At 39.8% G+C, this 23,188-nt stretch overlaps 1 long non-coding RNA gene across 1 annotated transcript; it reads right to left on the minus strand.

The window, feature by feature from the left end:
• Positions 1-17,052: 17,052 nt before the first annotated feature.
• LOC127481667 (uncharacterized) lies at positions 17,053-22,936 on the minus strand. The gene is made up of 3 exons (XR_007908284.1): positions 22,910-22,936; positions 19,703-19,741; positions 17,053-17,300 (listed from the first exon to the last, which is right to left on the minus strand). It is a non-coding gene; the product is annotated as an uncharacterized LOC127481667 (long non-coding RNA).
• Between the last annotated feature and the right edge of the window lie 252 nt (positions 22,937-23,188).

Below are 23,188 nucleotides of genomic sequence, written 5' to 3' on the forward strand. Positions count from 1 at the left end.
CTGTTTATATGTTCAGTTTCTGTCATAAATACATGACTATTAGAAATTAGACAGTCCCAAAAGCAGATAGGAAATGTTCCTGGTTAGCTAAGGTGGATAGCATGTCTCACCAATAAAAAATTGACACAGACAGTTGTAAGTGTAAATATTTAATAGGTCATTGTGAGGAATTTTGAGTATGCTTTCACACTGCTTTTGAAAAAACAATAACTCGCAAATATCTTTAGAAAATTAAAAGTCTTGCTTTGAAGGAATATGTAGCAATACATGAAGAAAACAATTGGCAGAAGAATAGTCTAGTTTCATTAAATATTTGCTGTGTCATCTGTCCCTGAATGTCCTATATGCTGGGAGGAGGACTGACGTGACTTTTTGTGTGCTGTTATGCTAGGGATTTTCCCAGCTGAACATCTTCTACCAAATGCCACAGAATTCTTAAAATGGATTTACACAGCAGTTTACACTGCACCTTCAGGTGCTCTGAAGGTCAGAAAGCACAGTAGGGTGACCATCACTGTTTTGAAGTGGATTTTAAAAACTCATTGGGATTAAGTGGCTTGCAAAATATGAGGTACTACTCAGTTTTCTTTGTAGAATGAGAGCTATGGGCGAGTTTGGGTTATACTATCAAGAAGAGAGGAGGAGTAAGCCCACATATGAACTCTGCTTTACACCATGAAAGAAGTGCTCTTTGGATGTATTCTTCAAGACTATATTGCTTTCAATTATAAAGGATGGTTGCATTTAAGTGCGAAGTTATATACTCCTGGAATATCTGGAGGTAGTGAGTGGCACTTGTTCTTTTCTTTCTTCCATTATTTCTTCATTTCATCATAGCCAATTATCTTTTCAAAATTGTGTTGTTACTCATATTTTCCCTTTTGAACAATGGATAGATCCATTTTTCTCATGGTATTTTATTGCAGAAAAAGAAAATATCAATCAAAATGCTTAAAAATATTTCAAAATATTTTGGAGTATGCTTAATAAATAAAAATGAAGTAGTATGGAATTTCTCTTAGAACATAATTTAGGATGCCTTTCTTCAATGCAGGACCAGCATTTCAAAAATACGGACAAACAGAAATTAAAGACTAAAAGAGTGCTTTCCCTGAAATCCTTGCAGGTTTAAAAGTGCAATCTTTTTTAAGGACAGTAAGATATTTTTCTGGGAGATATTACTTTTTACCTAATTGTCTACATTGAACTTCTACCCACCCACATTCCCATGATTACTTGTGACAAATTCTGCTCTTCAGAATTCTGCACTTCAGTAAAGCAAGAGTAATTCTGCTTGGTTTTGTGAACATGGTACTGCTAAGAGTGGACTCTGTCTCAGTGTTTGCTGGATCCTGCATTTCAGCTCATTTTTTCAATTCTGATCCTGTGCTCCCAAAAGCCTCCAGTACCTCCATTATTAGTATTTTCTGTAAATTGGATAATTTACAGAATTCGAGAGAGTGGTGGAAGTGAATTCCCTGCTGATTTGGTTCCTAGGTTATATATTCACTGCCAAAGAAGGTGTTCATTTTATTGCACTTACTCTAGATGTGGTCAGGGTGAGAAAACATTCAGTGAGACAATTAGCTGAAATTACTGCTTTCATGGAAGTCAGGACACTTCAGCTTTTGCTGATGTTGTTGAGGTCAATAACATGTAAGTGTCATTGTTACTTTGTAAGTGTTATTGTTACTTTACTACGTCACAGTGCGGATTTCTTTTTCCTTCATAAGGACAAGGACTCTGCATAGGTGCATTATTCCTCTGCTGTAAAAAACAAACAGTCATGTACACATCTTAGTCTTATCAGAAGGCGTGGGCTTTGAAACACTATGTGGGGCTGACTGTTCAAGGAAGTTCACAGAATTATAGAATAGCTTGAGTTGGAAGGGACCTTTAAAGATAACCTAGGCCAACCCTCCTACAATGAGCAGGAACATCTTAAAATAGATCAGATCGCTCAGAGTCCCATCCAGCCTGACCTTGGATGTTACCAGGGATGGGGCATCCACCACCTCTCTGGGTAACCTGTTCCAGTGTTCCTACCATGAGAAAGGCAATTGGCACTTGGACCAGCTCTGTTGGCCACAATGACTTCGTGATTGTTTTACACCTAATCTCTGCATTAATTTTCAAAGAGCTGTTCCTCATTTGCACTGATAGAATTAAGATCAGTTAAATCTCTGATTTTACTTCCCAGCAGAGTCCTTGTATTGAGGTAGCACTAAATGCTGCTGCTTGGCTGTGTTGATGCAGCCTCAGGGAATTTGCATCCTTTGGAAAGGGACAGGGGAAAAAAAAAGGCTACCACTCTCATCTTCAAGAAAGCATTTTCTAATGTTTTATGCAGCTTTCGTGTAAAGGCTACATTGCACCACTTCAAGAACCTACTGGACCTACGGGAGGCTCCTGACTGCTGTTTCTCTCATTAGCTATGTAAAGTACAGGGAGCTTGGATATTATTGCATAATATTTCTCTGAGCAGTTCAATTAACAGATGAAAAGAATTATAAAATTTTTTTAAAGCCAGAGGAAAAATGAAAACTATGTGAAGTAAACAATTTCCCCATTGTTTCAGGCTTTTCATGTGGCAATTAATAACAAAAAAAGCAAAGGATAAAAGTTAACCTGATTTTGCTATGACTTTTTTTGATTTTAAAATAGGACAGTTTTTCAAAATTCTGAGCTTTATTAGACTTAAAGCTCCATTAATTCAAAAATTTTTAGTCTCTACATGAAAGAGGACTTCTAATCATCTACAAGCATCACCCAGCATCTTTTTGCTTGGGGACTTCAATGTGGGAAGTTGGGCTGCACAGGGAGTAAGCTTATGCACTGCCGGATCTTCATGACACATTCCATTGTTTCAAGCCACAGTAAACCAAAAATGAAACAGTAAATAAGAAATGGCAGCTATAGCTTAAATACAGGCTCAAATTAAGGGTTCACTGGAATATTGTTTGAGTATTTGCCGTTTGTGGAGTATGTAAGGGCAAACCTACCCTAGAGCCAGCTTTTAATGTGAGCTGTGAAAAGTAACAGCCCATACTAATGTAGCTGTGGTTCTGCCAAAATGCCTGTATGAGGCACTCTTTTCTTTCTCAGGACAGCACCTGTCCCAAATTTGTCATTTAAGCTCCCATTTTGGAAGAGAGATGTCTGTGTATAGTTTACTTTCCACCAATGCCCAGAGGTGTCTCGTTTTACCAATTTATAGACAGGAATCACAGGCAGCTACCAATCCCTGGGCAAAAAGCATTGCCTCATGTCTGTGCACGCTGACTAACTGATCTGAAAGCCATGCCCTGGGGAAGGATGCCGGTTTCAGGTGGTAATGATCCCAGCAAGAAGGAGACCAGAGTTTGAAATTGTTCCTGGCCCAATGCCACAGGCTTGGCTAGGGTTACACCAGGTGCGAACTTGACCTAATGAATATAAAACACACCCTCCACTATCATAGATAAAAAGACATCTTGAGGAAAGGAAATAGAATTTGAAAAAAATGAATGAAATACCTTCCACCATGTGTGATCCTGGGGTGTGAAAAATACAATTGGAAGGAGCTTTTTTCCCTTCTCTAGCTGAGACCATTTTGTTTGATGATCTGACAGATTGGTATGTTTCATTTTACCCATTCTTCCTCTTTGCTCCCACCCATGAAGTCATAACAGTGCATATATTCAAGTGAAGCATGATGTGTAACTATGGGATTCAGTAAATGCAAAAAATTACCTTTTTTGTTCACTCATCAAAAGGCTTTTTCATTCACTAAATTATATTTCTTAATTTTTTTATTTCATGATAGCAAGATATACTGAAAGAAAACAAAGTTGTGTAATAAGATAGTGGTAAAAAAATCATTTCGGGTTCCACTGAAAAGACATACCAATGTGCTTTTATTATTCTTCTTTAGAAACATTTATGCTTTTACACTTTCCAGATTCCCAGTTGATACCTGAATAGAAATAGTCATTTTCATCATCTCACTTTTAAGCACCTACTAAAATGATTTGCATGCTGAGAAAAGGCAGAATAATCTAATATCCAGTGATTAAAATAAAGACTGTAAGGATGATGCAAAAGCAACATAGTTGAGGTGGTGGAAACTGGAGATTTAAGGCATTTTTCTTCAAAGTGTAGACATGCACTAAGAATAATGAAGTTGCACACCCATTATATATGTCATAATATACACACGCACCATCATCATCCTTCATAGTTCTTTGGCAAACAGACTGGAAAAACATTTGAAAGTAACATATGACAACTGGAACTAACACCCAGCACTATCCCTGCGAATTTCATATTTATTGTGTAGTTAATGCATTACTTAAGAATACACCTATAAAATATAATTAGGAAGGGAAATAGCTTTCTCCCAAAGGGAAGCCTGGGAGAAGGGTGAGGTTTCCTCTTGTAGTGCTTTTTCCAAACTCTTTTCCAGTAGGTTGCCAATTTGTGTTCAATTCCCAACCTTCTCTGAGATTCCCTAGGAACATATACTCTTTGTATTTTCTCTAAATGGAGCAGAAGAAGTGATGTCCAGAAAATGAGCCTGGTTAACTGACTAATTTTATGTATTTTGACTTATGGTGTTACCAAGGCCATATGTGATAACAAAAGCTATAGCCAAAATAGAAAGGATTTTTTGCTGATAATACTGACTCCAGGTTCATGGGACCCTCACATCAGGTAACCCAGTGAAGAGTCTTCCCAATAAAATTGGCCTTCAGTGTGATAGAAAAGAGATATTTCTCTAAAAAGGATAAATAAAATGAAATTAGTTGCTACAGCCACTTCCTGACAAATCCTACCCCCTTCACTAATGTTCAGTTGGAAAAACTTCTTAATGTAGAAGTCTGGATTCAAAAGTAATGTCAGAAAAAGACACTCTGAGCTTTCTTTGGTCTCTTGACCCCTCCTCTGCGTCTGCTTTTGCAATTTGCCATTCACTAAAAAAGGACTCTTCTAGCCTTAATTTTGAGTAAAAAAAGCCTCATATGAAATGCCTCAGACTCCAGAACTCATCCTTGGCATTTTTTCCTTAAGGAGTAGAGTTCTGCAGAAATTCAAAGCTCCAGTCACATTTAGTTCTTGCTTCCCTCGCCCTTTCTTTGTGTGCACACTTCAGAGAGGGGGGGAATGTGTCTCTGGCTTCCATCTGAAGGATGGAACTAACAAATAGCCCCATCCGTGGTGCTGACAAAATGAGAACCTCTTCTTGGGAAATGTTGCTGTATTGTTAAAAGGGCTTTGTTCTAAATGAGGACAAAATGTCAAAGGGCAGACTTTGGGGTTTATTTCCCATCACGGGGAGATTTCCAGGAAATTCTACTTAATGAAAGAAAAAATTAAGTGCTCTGCTCTCCTTGCTGCCCCTGTCTTGTTTGTAAGCAGCCTGTCTCCACATTCTTGCTGTTCAATATAGAATGGATCATGGGAAGGTGGTTAGTCAACAAGACAGATACCTGGTAAGGAGACCCCCAAAGTCCTAGGTGAGCTCTAGGAGACAGTGAATAACTGCTGTTTTTCCCAAGCAGTGCAGGGAACAGCAGAGTGTGGAAGCCTGAGAATCAAAATTACTGGATGGGCAGGGAGCTTGCCGTGAAGTTCACTGCTTGACTGCCGGGCTGACCCATACAGTAAAGGAGAAAAACTTGGAGAACTGGTGAGCTGCTTACTCACCTTGGAGTGGCCTCTGACACCTATAAACCAAAGGCCTTCAGGTTCCTGGCATGCACTTGGAGAGCCTGAGCAAAAAACAGAGAGGTGAAGACCTCAAACAGGTCATTCACCAGAATGTGTACAGAGAAACCAGAAGTTCAAAGTATAGTTGGGTTGAATTGACAAACAAGCAGCCAGTCCTCTGCTTTTTCTCATGGAAAATTCTCTCCATGGAAAAATTTCCACTACAGCTAGTTAGCTGTTCTGTATCAGCAAACTCCAGAAATGTACAGGTTTTCAAGACTAGGACTTAGAGTGCCCATTTGCTCTGACAGGATATGTCTGCAAATCTAGCCTAGAAAAAAGTCTTGCTACTCTGCCCTTTCAGAGTAAAAAATCTGCTGGTCCATATGCTGTTTTAAAAAGTTAATTGCTTTCCTTTCCACTAGTGTTCTCTTAGATGGTCTCAAATCCTGAATTTCCAGTCTGGGAATAAACTACACTGCTCATCTCATCTCACTTCCAGTGTGTATTTGCAGAAGAACAAGAGATTACATTTTTCACATTTTTGTCTCATAAATCATTGTCTGTTAAACCATTTATCATTTTAATAAAGGTTTCAATCAGAAGATGAGGTTACGACTAGACTAACTGGCAAAATCCCAGTGAAAGTAGTGAGCTGAGGATGCATCCTAATGCACAGCAACTACATGGGATCTCCAGGCTATGAGAAAAACATATTTTCTCAGTGCAACCCCCTGGACAGCTGCTAGACCCGGCAGATCACTTTCCATTCAAGAGGCCTAAATTCAGTAGCAGAACCACAGCTTCAAATTGTATTAACTTTGTTTTACTGAACAAAGCAGAAAGTGCAGTTTTAAAATCAGTTGCTTGCCATTCAAGACCTGTCACTTATGTTATGTAATCTGCTCCCTCATTTCTACCTGGAGGTCGCAGACCACAGGGGATTTGCAGAGCTTGATCAGCCCATTGTGATGCTTCATTCACCGGAGAGCCCATGTGTTTGGGAAAAGTCAGTCCTAGCATTGACACATTGCCCTGATGCTCTGTGCAAGCACAGGGTCTCTGCCTGCAGTGTTAGTTGGGATAAGGCTATGACAGATTTGTGGGATGTCTGCTAGATATCCCAAGTCCCCCAGTTCTACTTAGACATAGTTTCCAGGCAATATGGTAGGAGAACTAGCCCTGTGGACATTCTCCCGGATCTAACTCAGGAATCTCTTGTATGCAAATCCAAAGGCTGTTCCTTTGGGCTGGAAAACAAAATTCAGGCATTAGGGTCTGAAAATTGTCCTGCTTTACAGATGAGATTAACTCAGTTGGTTAGAGCATGGTGCTAATAATGCCAAGGTTGCAGGTTCTATCCTAGAATGGGATATTTGCTTAAGAGTTAGACTTGATGGTCCTTGTGGGTCCCTTCCAACTCAGAATATTCTGGGCATATGGAATGCGTGGAACTCTACCTTGAGAGGAGTCAGGAACCATTCCAAAGCTTGTGGGTCAAGGTACTGGGCAATGTGCTTTAGGGAACCTTGCATGCGCATGGGGGGGTGAATGAGATGCTTTCCTGAGGTCATCTACAACCTCAGTCATACTGTGGTTCTATAATGAGCTAGGTAGGCATGAAATATGCTGCATTGACATGATTAATCAGTCACAGGGAGGCTGGGAAACACTCGTGATGCTAAGATAAGAGGACCTTATCCTTTTGAAACCTTAGCCTTTTGAAAGCATGTCAGACTCCAGCTTGACTTTGTTGCTCTGGCCTAAATGCTACCTAAGGGTTTTGTCAGCTAAGCTGAAAAGCTACACGCAAAATTACTGCCACCTAAGGAGTAGAGTTGTGGCAGTTCTGACAGACATACAGTATGCAGAAAAACATATCATGTTTCTGCAAATTCAATAAAGAAATTTCAGTGCCATTTCTTATTCGGGGTAGCTCAGTGTGTGGCTGAGAGGAATTTCTTTATATCCCAGAAACAAGAAGTAAGTTAGGTTTGAATATTAATTCTTTGGGTTAAATTGTTTTTGTGACTAGTATGTGCTTCTTGGACAAAGAAGTCAAATTTGTTAGCAATTGACAATGAAATTCAGAAGTGATTTATTCATAGCCATTACCATGTTTTTTAAATAGGAAGAAAAAACATATTTCAACTCCCTCTAGCCTACAGCCTTAAATCTCTTCCATTTGGTCTCTGGAGAACCTTTGGAAATCCAAATTAAGAAGTAAAACTTTCAATATTACTTTGTTAGGAAAATAAAAGCATTAGGTCTCTACTGACATGAGTTTCAAATGCAATAGGAAATATGAAACAATATTCTTGATAGTGTTTTAAGTTTCCTACCACATAGATTTTCTATTTCCAATATTATCTATAGGATGAGTACGTGTAAGTGTGAGGGTTGTGGTTCTCAATGATTTTCAAGTAAGGGACATTCATAGCAAAGAGGTACTCATGTGATGCGAATTGTCATACTAGTACAAATGCAGAGGTGCAAAGAGTTAAAATTCTTGGGTCTGTTGAACTCACTGGCCTCAAGGTAACCAGGGCAACTAGAGGCCAGCACTTGTGGGTTCTGTTCCTATCATGTGTGTTGAACTCAGCCTGCTGAGGCATGAGTTACCCTCAGGTTTTACTGTCCATTGTTTGAAATTTCTCTCCTAGACAGTTTTAGCTGCTTTAAATTCCTTTTGTGTCTGAACTCCAGATAGCAAGATGATTCAAAGATTTGTTTTTACTTTGGTAGTGAAAATCAGTCCAACGCTGAGTAGTCAGGCTGGCTGGGTATGCTGTGTCAAAACTCAAAGGCAACATTCTGCACAGCACAGTTGGAGCTGATATGTAATGTAGGATTTACCCCAAAGTATAGGCAAAGCACAATAGGTCAGTGTTGCTATCTGGATATTCTTATGTTGCTCCTTACCGGGATAGTGGGGCTCTGCTCTCACTGCTTCTGTAGGAGCTTTGCTCTCTGTTTCTCCAGACTCTGTCCTCAAAGGCTGAATTTTTTTGCTATGATGTTCTTTGTGAAGATTTAAATATGAAATGCCAAAATGCGATGCATGCAAAAGAAAGATTGTCACTTCCAGTTCCAGTTGTGAAGGGTGATAATGAAGGTCATGTAACATATGGGAAACAGTACTGCTTTGTTTAGCCACTTGGCTTGAAATGTAGACTCCATGGTGCTTGCTATGCAAACAATGCTCAGTTGATCCATCAAAACAAAATCATGGCCATATATAAAACTAACAATTAAATGCTTATTCTCCGTGATCATATAACATATGGCTTTGTGCTAGAAAGTACACAGTCTCAAAGGATATTATGAGAATATAAAAGCTTGTTGACTCATGATGCCCCGTTTGTGTTCTCTGGCAACATCTCTTCAAGAACAGTGAGACATATACACAAATATGACCCTAATGGGATTTTTTTTCCCCTCAGCTTAATGCATTACTGCCAGCAGTCTTTAGGATCTTTGCTAGGAAAATTACACATAAATATATTGGTAAGTTTGAACTCCAGGTTGCATTGATGATCTAAGAAGCCAGATTGAAGGACAGGATATTGACATTTTGCAGCAACTTTGAAAATGTATTTTTTTCATTCTATTTTGCATGATGCTTTTCTTCTGACTTTTAATTCCTTCATGAGAAAATAAATAAAGAATGAGGTGAGAATAGCTTGCTTTGGTTCATACAAATCCTAAGAAATACTGTTGGTGTTAGGCACAGTCTTTTCAAACCTGTGTCCTCTTACTATTTTGGCTTCTTCTTTAGTAATTTTTTTATTTCTCTTTCCTTGGACACCCCTCTTTGGTGCTAACTTTTTTTCATGTCTTGCATCTTTTTTTATAATTCTAATTAGCCCTGATTGACAACTAGCTAACCTTTTATTTTTTGAGATATGGAAGGATGGGGGTGGTCTCCACAGTTCTGTTTATGTGTTTCCTCTGCCTAGGCAGCCCTTACTGGGATCTGGACCCTAGTGCAGATGTGTGACCTCTGCTGCTTTCCACCAGAGTGGAGGTGCACAGAGGCAGGAGTGATATGATCAGTACAGGGGTCCAGGCAGGACTCTGAGATCCTTGGGGGCAGAGAATGAGCAAATATCCCTCCTGGATGGGAGCAATGACAACCAGGGTCTGACAAACATGCTATTAGTAAGTTCAAAAAGGTGCTGAAAGCTCCTACTAAGAAGGAGTAGTGTGCCAAGCTTCCTTCTTTGAGGTGGGAGTTATTGTCTGGATGGCTATACCAGAGTCCTGACTGCAGAGCACTGCTCTGCATCTCACTATGCCCAAAAGCTGGAGTCACCTTTGTCCTTCTTACAGCAGATTTCCACCTCTTCAGGTGTATTTAACACCTGAAGCACAGTGTGGAAGCATTGCCGCATATTTTCAAATGAAAATTGGATTAGCAGGATTTACCCAATAATTTGTTCACAAGTTTTGTCCCAGTTCAATTATTATTATTCATTCTGAAGTGTTTCTATCTAAATATAGGTATTGTAAAAGTTTTTTTTCTTTTTTTTCCATTACTTGTGTGTGTAAAAAAACCAGTGTGTTTGAGTATGTGAATTGCACAGGTGACTTATAAACTGAGTTACCTGCAGCTATTTCAGTCCTTAGATTGAATGAAAAATTAAATTTCAGTAAATTGTACATCTTCCAGCACAAGCAGTGAATACTTATTCTGACTTAGGGGTCTTCCTGTCCAATTTACAGATGGATTTTAGCAGGAATATATAAGTACTAGATGAAGTTCTGCATTTGTGTTAGTCTGTTGCTGACTGTCCAGGAGGAAACATGGGTGTTATAAACAAAAATCCTAAAGTTTATGAAAATATTTTCGAAATGCTCAACTGTTTCTGATTAAGGTATTATAATTTTCAAATTTTGTTCTTATTCTCTAAGTATGTTCCTGTTAATCTGCCTGCTCTGATGCTTTCAGTTACCTACCTTCAGAATGCCCTGGAAAATCAATAGTCCTTTACTTGTCCTCACTGTGGCAGTTTAGTTCCTCCACAGAGGTGGAAGTGGAGGTGCAGAGCTGTTTCATTTACACAGCAAACCTGTAGTAGATGGTTGGGGAGAATCTCAGATTCATTATTCTCTCTCCAGCTGACTCACAAGCTGCCTCACTTCAGTGCTATCTCAGCTGTGAGTTGGCCATGTCACTGGGAAAACAACCGTGATGGTTTGTCCAGGAATTAAAAATCCTATGCTCCACAGCAGTTGATATTTTGCTTCCTGAGCCAGGTTTAGGCAACATATCGGCAGTTTATAAAGCAAATCTTTTATCTTTCCTGCCTCCATTCAGCTGAAGCTGTAAACAGGACATGTTGTGTAATTTTTCTAAACTGAGCTGGACTGAACGTGGCTGCATCTGTTAATCTGTTAATCTGTTAATCAAACTGAGTATCTGCAAGCATTTGATTGTCTAAAAAGTACTGAAAGGTCTGCTTTGCTTTCGGTTGCAATCAGCCATGCTGACCCACAGGAGCATTGCAATATGTCTTCTGGGCTATCATCTGAATTAAAATCTATCAGATGGACAGAAATCCAGCTCTGACTTTTGGCTCTCACAGTAAGGCTACAGGTAAGGTAGCAGATCAATTTGCCGAGAACTTTCCAGCTCACCGAGTAAAATCTCATTTCAGTGTAAAATATTCAACTGCTAAGGCAGAAAGCTGAGTATGAAGTGCAGACAACTAACTGGCAGGCTGCAGTAATGTGCAGGCCAGGTCAGAGATTTATACTAGCCTGCACAGTGATTAGGTCACTGGCAACCTGTGGAAACAAAGCAGGTTGTACTACAAAGTGAAGGAACTGCTTTCCAGGTCCTGAGAGGAGGGTTTATGTTTGCCAAAACTTTCAGAAATCTCATAAACAGCCAAATGGAGACTTCTTTATCTGAGATATTTTATCTTGTCTGCCAAGTCTTTAGCTCCTGAAACAAAGAAACTCTGTCTTTGCTCACGCAGAGCATGGCATCTACTGCCAAAAGCTAGAGGGGACATTGCCCTGTCAAGCTATCAGGCACTGTGTGGCTACCAGGTCCTTCCCAGAACCACGCTTCTGGCACAGGCTCAGAACCAGGACAAGCATAAGCAAAAGGAAGGGGCCACTGGCATGCAGTGCTACCAGAGGTGATAGAGAGGGTGAAGGTGTTGGCCACACTGGTCTCCAGGTGCTGATTTCTCAGAAGAAAGGCCAATTCTGCTTGGGGGATGCAAGAACAGGAATGGGAATTGAGAGCACAAATCCAAAGGGTTCCAAAGAGGGACAAAAGTGTCAAGAGAGAAAGAGTAACATTGGTCTTTTTCAAAGCATAGAGCAGGCAGCCATGCATGGAGGTTTTGTGAGGCCATATGATTTACAAGAGAGCTAAATAAGATCTGTGAATCACAGAATCACAGAATCACGGAATCATAGAATCACAGAATCTCACAATATGCTGAGCTGGAAGGGAACCACAAGGATCATTGAGTCCAACCCTTAGCCCTGCACAGGACCATCCCCAAGAGTCACACCCTGTGCCTGAAGCCATGCTTTGGGCTGCGTTTGGCCAACATATTAAACAAAGCAAACCTGCTCCCACTGGTTACTTAATACAGAGGGCAAATTTTGCAGGTCATTGGTCAAGCCCATGTTAGCTGTAAACACATGCATATGCATCGAGGACAACTAGTTTTGGGGTTAGAAGAAGATGGCATTAATTTTCTTCGTGGCTGAGAGGGACCATTCCAGGCTCAAATGGAGATACTCAAGGAAAAGGGCACCAGAGACGTCTTCAGTATGACACGTGTCCTTTACTGTGTTCATCACCACCCTCACCATTATGCTTTGCAAATGATGTTCTGAAATACAGCAGTTTACATTGTGAACAATTTCCCCCCATCTTTTATCACTTTTTCATCATTGTTGGTTTCCTTCTTGGATTTTTTAAGCGCTTCCAGACAACCTTGTTACTCAGCTCCCCCAGCATATGTGCTGTTGTATTCCCTTGGAGCAGCTAGCTGTTTCTTTACAGGGACACAGTTGGTTTTCATTAGTGGATTTCTCTATAACTCACATCTGAGATGATTCCCTTCTCTTTGGAAAGTTTCTTTCCATTCTGAGGCATCCTTGCTCTTTCTCCTTATGCTGACAGTCACTTGAAAATGCATGTTTGCCTTCACAAGGAGGTTGGGTTTTACTGTTTTCCTTTTGTGACTGAAGGCATATGCTGATCTCACAAGCTGAGTCCTATATGGCGCAGCATCTTTTAATCAGAATAATCAAAATAATCAGAATAATCAAATAATAAAAATAATATTGATGAAAATTATTATTTTTAAGGATCTGAAGTATGAATCAAGTTCTATTTAATGGATGCTCTTGGATGAGCCATACTACATAAATCAAAACAAATTAGGCTCAAAAAACAGGCAGATGTTACTTCAAATATTATGTTGCATTTAAAAATAATAAAGAAAAACATAAATAACATAAGTTGACTGGGACTCTGATCCTCAGAGTCATTGTTTCCTCTCAATATTAGACTTACAATTTCAGAGCTGAAAAGAAATGATCCTCCTTTCTATGAAGTTCTCAACAAAAACCAGTTCAACCAGGCAAATATAAGACCTGCAGTGAGTACACCACTCATTTAATACATGTATATCAGGTGGACCACACTGAAAAAATTGTACTAATAGTTATGTACAAAAAGCTTCAGTGTTAACAGGGCAAGAAATAAAAATGGAACGTTTCCATCCTAACACACCTTAACTTTGGACAGGTAAATGTACCCTTAACATCATTAAAACAATGGAACATGCTCTCTGTTGTGTCCTATACGCAGCTCCCCTATGGGATGCTGAGTAGGAGGGTACTTTTAGAAATGAGGTGCTTCTAGTCCCTGAAGGGATTTGTGTTGACTACATGACTTACTTGCACCATCAGAAAAAGAAGGATGTCTCTGGCCCACACCCATGATACAGTGGCAAACTCAGAGAATGGATTAAAAAGGAAAAATGCAACCAACAGAAACTGTAAAAGGAGAAAATAGACAGAAGTCAATATATTTTTATTGTATTCTAATGTCATCAGACACAGGTAACTTAAGTCCAGAAATTCTAAAGATGAGAATATCTTTGGCATTCTGATGCTAATTTTAAATAAGTCCTTGAAAACTGAGAATGTGCCAGAAAACTGGAGTATGCTAATGCTCTGCCAATATTCAAGAAAAGTGCTACACTGTGTTCAGATAAAAAAAGTACTTTCTATGGATTAGGTCTTGGGTAAAATAATAGTTAAATTGACACAGAAGTCACATGATGGTTTTAAACCAAGGCTATAAGTTCTGACAGCATAATACATGAAAAATTATGGTGAAACAAAAGTTATAACATCTTTGATGTACTGTATAATGGAGTGTATTTAGTCTTTATAAAGCTATTTGCTTAGTATGGCATGGTATTTGAAATTAGCACTGCATAGTAGCAACACATTTTAAATGGACTAAGGGTTTTGTGTGAGATGAATCTCAAAACATAATGAAAGAGTAATTGTGAAGGACCAGGAATCAGAATGAGGAAAATCTCAGAAGTGGAAAAAGATGTAGAGTGATTGAAAGGACTTTATGATACAGACTTTATAGTTATTATGTATACACACATTGTATGCTTCCCCAGAATTTGTATTTCCTGGGCATGTTCAGGCTTGTCCGCTTTCCTGCGGATTGGCTGGAGAAGCTGCAGAGAGGGGACAGCCTCCATTCACCCCTTCTCTCCCCTGTTCCTCCCACGTTCCTCCCTCTTTTGCCCGTGTCCCTATCCTGGTTTGTCCCCCTGCTTGTCTGTCTCATGCTCCGCCCTATGTTCTGGCCCTTTCCCCTCCCGAGCTGATAAAAGACGGAGTGCACGCATGAATAAAGCATTCTACCTGCATCCCTCTTCTGTGTCCCGGACTCATGCAGTGCCACGGTTCCCCCCCCCTTTTTGGACCGCGGCAAGTAATCATCACTGAAGAATTATTATCAAATTAATCATCTCACAGCCATTGTTGTGCTGGCAATCTTCAATGTATCTATAAGATGGAGGAGAAAATATAAAATAGATAAAATTTGCCAGTGGAAGTCCTATACCAAAGTGAGAACACAGTAGCTGGAAAAGGAGTCATAGTAGACTTATAGCTAATGATTAATCTGCAACATGAAACTGGAATACAACTGAGGAGACAGGAGAGTAGCAGATTTTATTTTGAACTCATCAGACACTGAAGATCAATGCTGCTGTCAACCAGTCATCATGAAAGATGAAAAAAATAGAGAGTGACTGTAAAAAAGAATACCAGAAACAGTTGAAGAGGTGGAGAAATGATTCATATTGCAGTATTTAAGCTGCTTTGACTGTTTAGATTGTCAAAAAGAAGATGGGTCTTGATTGCTCTATTTGAATACCTTCAAGTCTGGGGCAAAGCAAATACTAAATTTTTATTTAATCCATACAAGAAAAGATAAGAATCTGTAGTTATGTGGTTTAGCTCTACACAAATAAAAATATCAAGGGAATTTGTGAATTCTTCATCTAATGATTTCCCCAAATAGAGGTGCCTTTGACAGTACTGAGAATGAATAAAGTATCAAGAATGGAGGAAAAGGACCTCCTGCACAACAGAGCCGCGGGACCTGAGTGCCTTTAAATCCAACCTAATCCTACGTTGATGGGGAAGGTGCTTGACCATATCCCTTCACACAGATCCTTTCTAGGAGGTAGTGAGTGAACTCTGGAAAAACCTTAAACGATCATCTCAAATTTGTTTTTCATTCTTCTGTAAATTATAGTAGAAGTGGTAGATTAGTAACAAAATTTCAAGCAAGAGGACCTATGTCTACTCCCACATCCTTGGCTCCTCAGCTGTTGGTTTTCATTAACAGAATGCAGTTATATTTGAGAAGACAAGGATCTGTATGCTGGTGACATTCATCACCAACATTTAAATCCATGTCTGCAGAATATTCCAACACAGTGGGTGAGACAGAAAATGGAGTTGTGAGCCACCTGTATTCATTTTAATCTTTTTGTCATACAGGAGAAGTTACAAGGCCACTTGTAATTGCATCTTCTGAAATTCTGCATGAGAGCAGAAAAAGTCCCAAAGGTCCTTTCTTGCCGCCATTAAACATTCCTATCTAGGCTGGTGGGTCTGAAAATGTTGATTCAGTTATACAGGTGGTAATTTCTTAAAGTGACGGAGTGGTGGGAGTCAGTTAGATGTTCAGAGATATCCAAAAATTTTGCTTGAATCGAGTGTTAGCTAATGTTTCAAACTCAGAAGGTTCCCTTAGCATAGACATTTTGCAGGTCAATTGCCTCATAACTAGACTCAATTTATTCTTAAAGGTACATCAAGCAGTAGAGTATTTATTGAGTGTTGGGTAATTGCTGAATCAGTGCTATTAGTTTCTTTTAAACAGAGAATCAGATGCCAAAGTTGTGCCTGACAGCTAATTTAGACTTATGAGGAAATTGCAGGCCTGGGTTTTTCACATGGATAAGCTTTGCTAATTGGATTTGGGAAGTGAATGGTAATAGGAGTCCGTTCTAATACCTGAGGTTGTGGTTACTTGTAAGGGCAAAGTCAGAAGAAAGGGATGCAGAATCTCAGGGGGAGGTAGAAAAGATGTGATTTTGGTATCGCCAGTGCTTCAAGCCCTTCAGAGGAGGTTGTGCACAGATTTGAAGGTGAATGTTCTGAGAGCCTGGGAGGCATTAGACTTGCTATGAAGCTTTGGGTCTGGGTTCGTTTTGCCTTAGCGTAAAGCACTTTTGAGTATTCAAGAGTGTATTTTGGAGTTCCTGCAGAACACATTCCTCTAGTGTCGAAGAAATGCAAATTTAAATTGGGTATTGCAATCCGTGATGCCATGGGTACAGTATAAGCTGATATCATATCTGCTTTGGGCTCCTTTTTTGTGCAGTGCCCTCCATAGGAGAATGGTAAGTTTTTAATATCCCTTGGATTGGGATTTAATTGGGTTATGGTGGGATACCAGACCTCTGCTCGTGGTGTCTGCTCTTTTTTTCTAGCACAGATGAGACACTAATGTCATCTGTGTTACTCTTTTCTTATGTTGGGTATCTGAAAAGTAAATTTCATTTTTACAGCTTTCTTGACAACAGAAGAGGAACAGAGTTTTTAAAGCTACTTACAACATATTTTCATGAAGTGCTGTTATTTTAAAAATTTTGCTGTGTTAGCTGGCACTTTTTCTACTGTTTTAACAATTTACAGGGACTTCATGGATTTTGGTCTCTGTGCGGTGTGCCCACAGGGACATTTTTGGTCAGAACTAGGAAAAAATACTGAGAACCAGACTGTATTTGCCACCTTCTAATGACAGGGTTATTTTAAGGAATTGTTAAATACTAGGTACATACTGCTGGGTTTACTTATTTCTGTGAAAAATGAAACTTGTCCTTGCGGAATTTGTTCTGTTATTCAGAATTATGCTAGTGAAGACATGATTTACCCTTTTTCTGGCTGACAATCTAGTCGTTCTCCACAAAGTGATCTCTGAGAAGTGCATCAATAGCCTCAGATCTCAGCAGGGCTTTACTTCTGTCCTGTCGATGACATATCACAGAGAACATGTGTGGGTGGTCTGCCAGAGCCCATGTGCCAACATCAGGGAGTGTTGCATATTGTGCAGTTTTCCATGCAAGAAATAAATAGATTTATTTTGAAGCACAGATCATTTTACTGCCAATAAGCACACATGCACCATTTTAAGACAGTATGCTGTACCTCCCACTCACAGGGTTGTTCCTAATGAAAGGAAAAGTTCAAGACTTATCCTCTATTCCTCACTGTGTGTCAAAAACCAAGAGTAAAAAAAACTATGGTACTAACTCTGCAACATATTTTGGGGGAAATATTGAACTCTGTTCTCCCTGCCCACCTGAATTTCTGCTCTCCTTTCAACGTTATGAGAAAGTTGTCCAGGAGCACTGTTTTAGACAGGATAAAAAAATGAGTGGGCATTGTGTGGGAGCAAAGCCCATAAAGCAGCAAAAGGGTTAATTTCTGCCCAGAGCAAAGGTACTGAAATTGAAGTACACAAGTTTATTTATTTTCTATAATCTCATAACAAAAATGAAGTCAGACTAATGCCATCTTGCCAGTGATTCTCACTGAACTATGGCTCATTAGTTACTTTATGTTGCTTAGCAAGGTCTGTTTACACCTACAGAAATTCAGCCAATTCAATGAGTCCCTTCTCTCCTCACAGACATCCCAGTATTCTTGCCTATCTGACCATGCATTGTGGGTTTGCCATCCATGTGCTATATACAGAGCTGAGCACATATGCTCACTTCGAGGAGGAAAAAAAACCCTGTTGAGATGCATTCCAGCTACACTGGCCCTCATCTGGGCTATTTCAGGCCAGGCCTGAAAATATTTCACCATGATTCACTCTACTTTTTCTATGTTTTTATGAGATCAGAATCATGTAACTCAGGTCCAGGACTCTTTAAAATGCCACATTTGAAGAATACGGTTGAAGTCTCTCTTCACCAAGCCATGGCCCTTTCAGGCATTTTGTTTTGACACAGATTAAAATGACCTTTCTAAAGGTTCTTCTTATATGTATCATTCCTGAGGTACTTTGTTGTCTCAGGTACCGAGCACATATTGCACCCTCATGTTGGACAACAGCTGATGGAGCACAGTGGGAGAGCACTTCATCAATATGGAGCCTTGGGAACAACTTGCTGCATGCTTTGAAGAGACAGCAGAAAACCATGGAGTAGCTGACAATCAGATTGGAGTTGCTCATGAGCAGATTCGTATTTCCAGTCTGACGTGGACCAAGGTATGCCTTGGGATCAGGATTGCACTGACCTGTTTTCTCTTCTGTGTAATGACCTGATGAGGTCCCAGGGGTGCTTCCTTAGCTGAGTTTTAAGTTAATTTGCAGCACAGATAAATGTGTGTTACATGTTTGATTGCTTTTTTCTACATTCAAGTCTTTATTCATGCTGATGGTAGGAACTAGCCATGGTATTTCATAGCACGTTCTGTGTATCTGCAGTGAAATGTTGCATATATGTAACCATATAAGCAGGTAGATAGATAGGAACACCCAAACTGATGCTGTCCTAGTCCTTTATGACTTCCAGTAAACTTTAGGTCTGATTTAAGGAGACTTACTTATACTTCCCAAATAGTTTTCCACTGTGATTGTTTTCAGATGTGACAACTTTCTCTTAATTAAAAGAGTGAACCATTGAGACAAAAGCCATCCCAGGATTTAGTCTTACCCAAACCAGCAATTGGTATTATTTCCAGTATAGAGTTCAAAGTACACAAATCACCAGCTTAAAACTGTAGCTTAAAACTCCATTCCAGGCACACTAAATATTACGTTCACTTTACTTAAGATATATTTCCTTAGAAGCACAGGAATATAGTCTTTACTCGGTCTCCCATTTCCGTGACATTCTTTGTTTAGGTCCTTCCAAAGTGAATTTTGTAGCCAAAGAGCCAAGTAAGTAAGTGAATGAATTGTTGGCAAATGTTTCAGTGCACTGAATGGTAAATGACTTTAAATCTCAACTTGATTCCCATTTTCATATCTTTACATGATTTTTACACGAAATGGAAGGATAGTTAAATATGCCTCATCTTCAACTGTACTTTCTGTAGACACACACACACATACACACAAACAAACACACATTTCTAGGATTTCAAGTAAATATTTTGGCCAATAGGACATCAGGGAGGCCCAGCTCATCACCTTAGAAAAATAACCATGATGTGCCACTGGAATAACATTTAATATGTGCAATTTCCAATCAGAAAACCGGGTGGTATTTTTTCACCTGAAACATTGAAGATCCCCATACATGGCTTCCTCAGATTTCAAGGATGCTGAAAATTCAGCTGTTAAGACACACACTAGACTCTGCTCAGCAAAACGTCTTTCTTTCTTGGCACCAGAACACTCATCTCTCTCTCTCACCTTGAAGGTATTTGAATCACTGTAGATTTGCCTTCTCACCTAGACAAAAATAACAAATTGGAAACCAAGGTGGAACAATACATTTTTCCCCTTTCCTCCCCAGTAAGTTTCTCCACATACAGGAATGAACCAAAGGGATGAAACACAAGTAAGTAATTGGGAAATTAATTAATTGACATCCTGAGATAAACAGTAAAGCTTTAAAATGAAATCAAACCAGTTCATTTAACAGGAATGAATGACATGACTAAACTCAACTAACACCCCAACAATAACAGCAGCATCTTTCACAGGTTCTAGGCAAGCTAAGTTCAAGCCAGCAAAATACTTTCCAGTTTATAAAAGTTTTAAAAACTGCCAGGGGATATGTCCTGGCCTTCCCAGCAATGGAGCAAGAATGAGCTCCAGCAAATCACATGGAAAAAGCATGAGGGAAGCAGATTTTCCAGGCATTAATTCAGTGCAAAAGGGGGTCTCCCTTCCAATATTACAGAATACTGATGTGTTAGTCTCCTTTTTCACATCACTGAACACTGTTGGATGGATTGCAGGGGGTGTCTTTCCAAATACCATTAAATCCAAAGAAAAGGAAACTTCTCTCTTCTCTAGTATTGATCAGTTATTAGCAAATGGATGTATAGAAGATCACATATTTTACTGGAGGGTTTTTTGCTGCAGAAGAAAGCGGGAATATTTGCTATAAGCACTTTGGAACATAGCCCTTATGGAAAAAATATGATAGATTTTAATAGAGTGACAGTATTCCTACAGAATTCAAAAATCAATTTATATAATTGTATAGGAAGGATGTTGGATAAAATTTCTATTGCACTATTTGGGCTTCACTCTTATAACATTCCAAAGGATTTTTCCACAAGTGAATAAAGCTGAATATAGTGTACTGGATGCTTCTACAGTTTACTTACCAAAATAACTGAATGGGCTTTACAAATGCAGAGAGTCTTTAAAAGGATGCAGTTACTACAATGTGCCTTCACTTTTGTATATTTCCAGAATGTTGATGTGTTAGTTCTTGTATAGTTTTCTTATAGTAAATTTTAATGATCTTTTCATTTGAAAAAGCCAAACAAATCAACAAATAAAAGAAAAAATCTGTGCTTTTTCTGGTTTTGTATTGGAAGAGAGAGGTAGTTAGTGTTTTTAACTCTCTTTTGGAGACAACACAAACAACCTGATCTGTTTGTATAGGTTGCCACTTGTACTTTGTACAAGAAATGGTATTTAGGCTTACAGAAAAATCGCTGTAAACACTTATACACAGCTCTGAATACCTGTCATAGCAGTTTTCTTAGACTTCATGCTCACTCTGCAGCAAACCTTCTGCTGTTTCCCTCCAGCCTGCTCACACGAAGTGTGCTGGGCATCCAGGCATGGCCTAGGGAATATTTAACATTCCCATGCCCTCAAATAGATATCGAGCACTTGATGATACTGATGGCTCGCAAAATCATCTTGTGAGTTTTTTGGACAGAGATAGATGGCTAAGACCAGTGAAATTAACTATTCTGGGAATATGTCTAGCAGTCTTCATTGTCTGCAGTAGTTGTACAGATAACTAAATAATTTAGCTATGGTTTTGAGACTCACATTTGCAGATGGCACTGAGCTGGGAGGGCGAGTCAATCACATGGAAGGCAAGAGGGCTCTGCAGAGGGACCTGGATAGGTTGGAGAGTTGGGCTGATTCCAACGGGATGAGGTTCAACAAGGCCAAGTGCTGGGTCCTGCACTTTGGCCACAACAACCCCCTGCAGCACTACAGGCTGGGGACAGAGTGGCTGGAGAGCAGCCAGGCAGAAAGGGACCTGGGAGATTGGACTGACAGGAAGCTGAACATGAGCCAGCAGTGTGCCCAGGTGGCCAAGAAGGCCAATGGCATCCTGGCCTGGATCAGGAACAGTGTGGCAAACAGGACCAGGGAAGTGATTATTCCCTTGTACTCAGTGCTGGAGAGGCCACACCTGGAGTACTGTGTCCAGTTCTGGGCCCCTCAGTTCAGGAAGGATATTGAGGTGCTGGAGCAGGTCCAGAGAAGAGCAATGAGGCTGGTGAAGGGACTTGAACACAAGTCCTATGAGGAGAGGCTGAGGGAGCTGGGGCTGTTCAGCCTGGAGAAGAGGAGGTCAGGGCAGACCTCATCACTCTCTACAACTTCCTGAAAGGAGGTTGTAGCCAGGTGGAGGTTGGTCTCTTCTCCCAGGTGACTATCAGTAAGACAAGAGGGCATGGTCTTAAGCTCTACCAGGGGAGGTTTAGGTTTGATATTAGAAAGAATTTCTTTACAGAATGGGTAATCAGGCATTGGAATGGGCTGCCCAGGGAAGTGGTGGATTCTCCGTCCGTGGAGGTTTTTAAGGCAAGACTGGATGTGGCACTTAGTGCCATGGTCTAGTAACCACGGTGGTAGTGGATCAAGGGTTGGACTTGATTATCTCGGAGGTCCCTTCCAACCCGGCTGATTCTATGATTCTGTGAAAGCTAGGTGGGCTGAATCCAACCCTAAGCAGAGACAAATGCACTGGACCAATTCTGGAGGATTCCTCAGGAGGAACTCTATATAGAAGAGTATTGCTTTTTCTCAGCGTCTCAGAAGGCATTTTTCTCATACACATTGTGCTTCCAAGGCTGAGAACTCCTTCATTCACTGTGGATGTGCTTTATAGCAAGGAATAACCCAAAGGTCTGGTTCAAACTTTCCTACCTGACTTAATAAAGTAAATAATCAAGTTAACATTTGTGTTGTCTCTCATTGTTCCTGTATTTCCTTCTTGACCTTTCAGCTACTCAGACATTAATAGCAAACCCTTCTGTTTACCGCTGTGTTCTAGGTAACACTTTTTTTAACTGTAGGCTTCCAGCTGTGCAGCTCTAATCCAACAACCAGCTGCTGAGCACTACTGTAGTCAAATATGTTTATTTTCCAGGCCATGGACAAGCTAGAATATATTTCCCTTTCAGAACCTGTGGATGTTTACATCTTAGCCCTTCCTGGATCACAGAGCCCTCCCTACATTTGTTTTCTTTGGTTCTGTAAGAGCTGGAAGAACAAAAGGCAAATTTCAAGTTTCCCCCAACCTCAAATCTCCTATTTGAAAAACAGAATGAAATCTGTCAAAACAATGTCAAAAGAGATTTTTTTTTTAAATATTTGTGAACTATCCACACTTTTGTTTATTTCTCTAGATACCTCTGTCTACTTGACGAATCATATGCACCAGGAATGTCCAGCTGCAACTTCTTCAAGGAAAATCCTGGAGGGGTATGTGTGTGCTATTCTTTGAAGAATTATGCATTATAGCATTATGGCTATCACTGTTGGCTGATCCTTCAGAGCACACAACAACAGATTCTGGGATGAAAGATACCATGGACATCTAAAACCAAAAAGACTTCATAATATTATCAAGACACAAATCAGATGGAGCTAAAGAAATTCAGGTAGAAATCATGGGTTGTTTTCAGTTCA

The sequence above is a fragment of the Manacus candei genome, unplaced genomic scaffold (genome assembly GCF_025592945.1).
Source record: "Manacus candei isolate 608988 ecotype Guabito, Panama unplaced genomic scaffold, ASM2559294v1 h1tg000081l, whole genome shotgun sequence".
Classification (NCBI taxonomy): Eukaryota; Metazoa; Chordata; class Aves; order Passeriformes; family Pipridae; genus Manacus; species Manacus candei.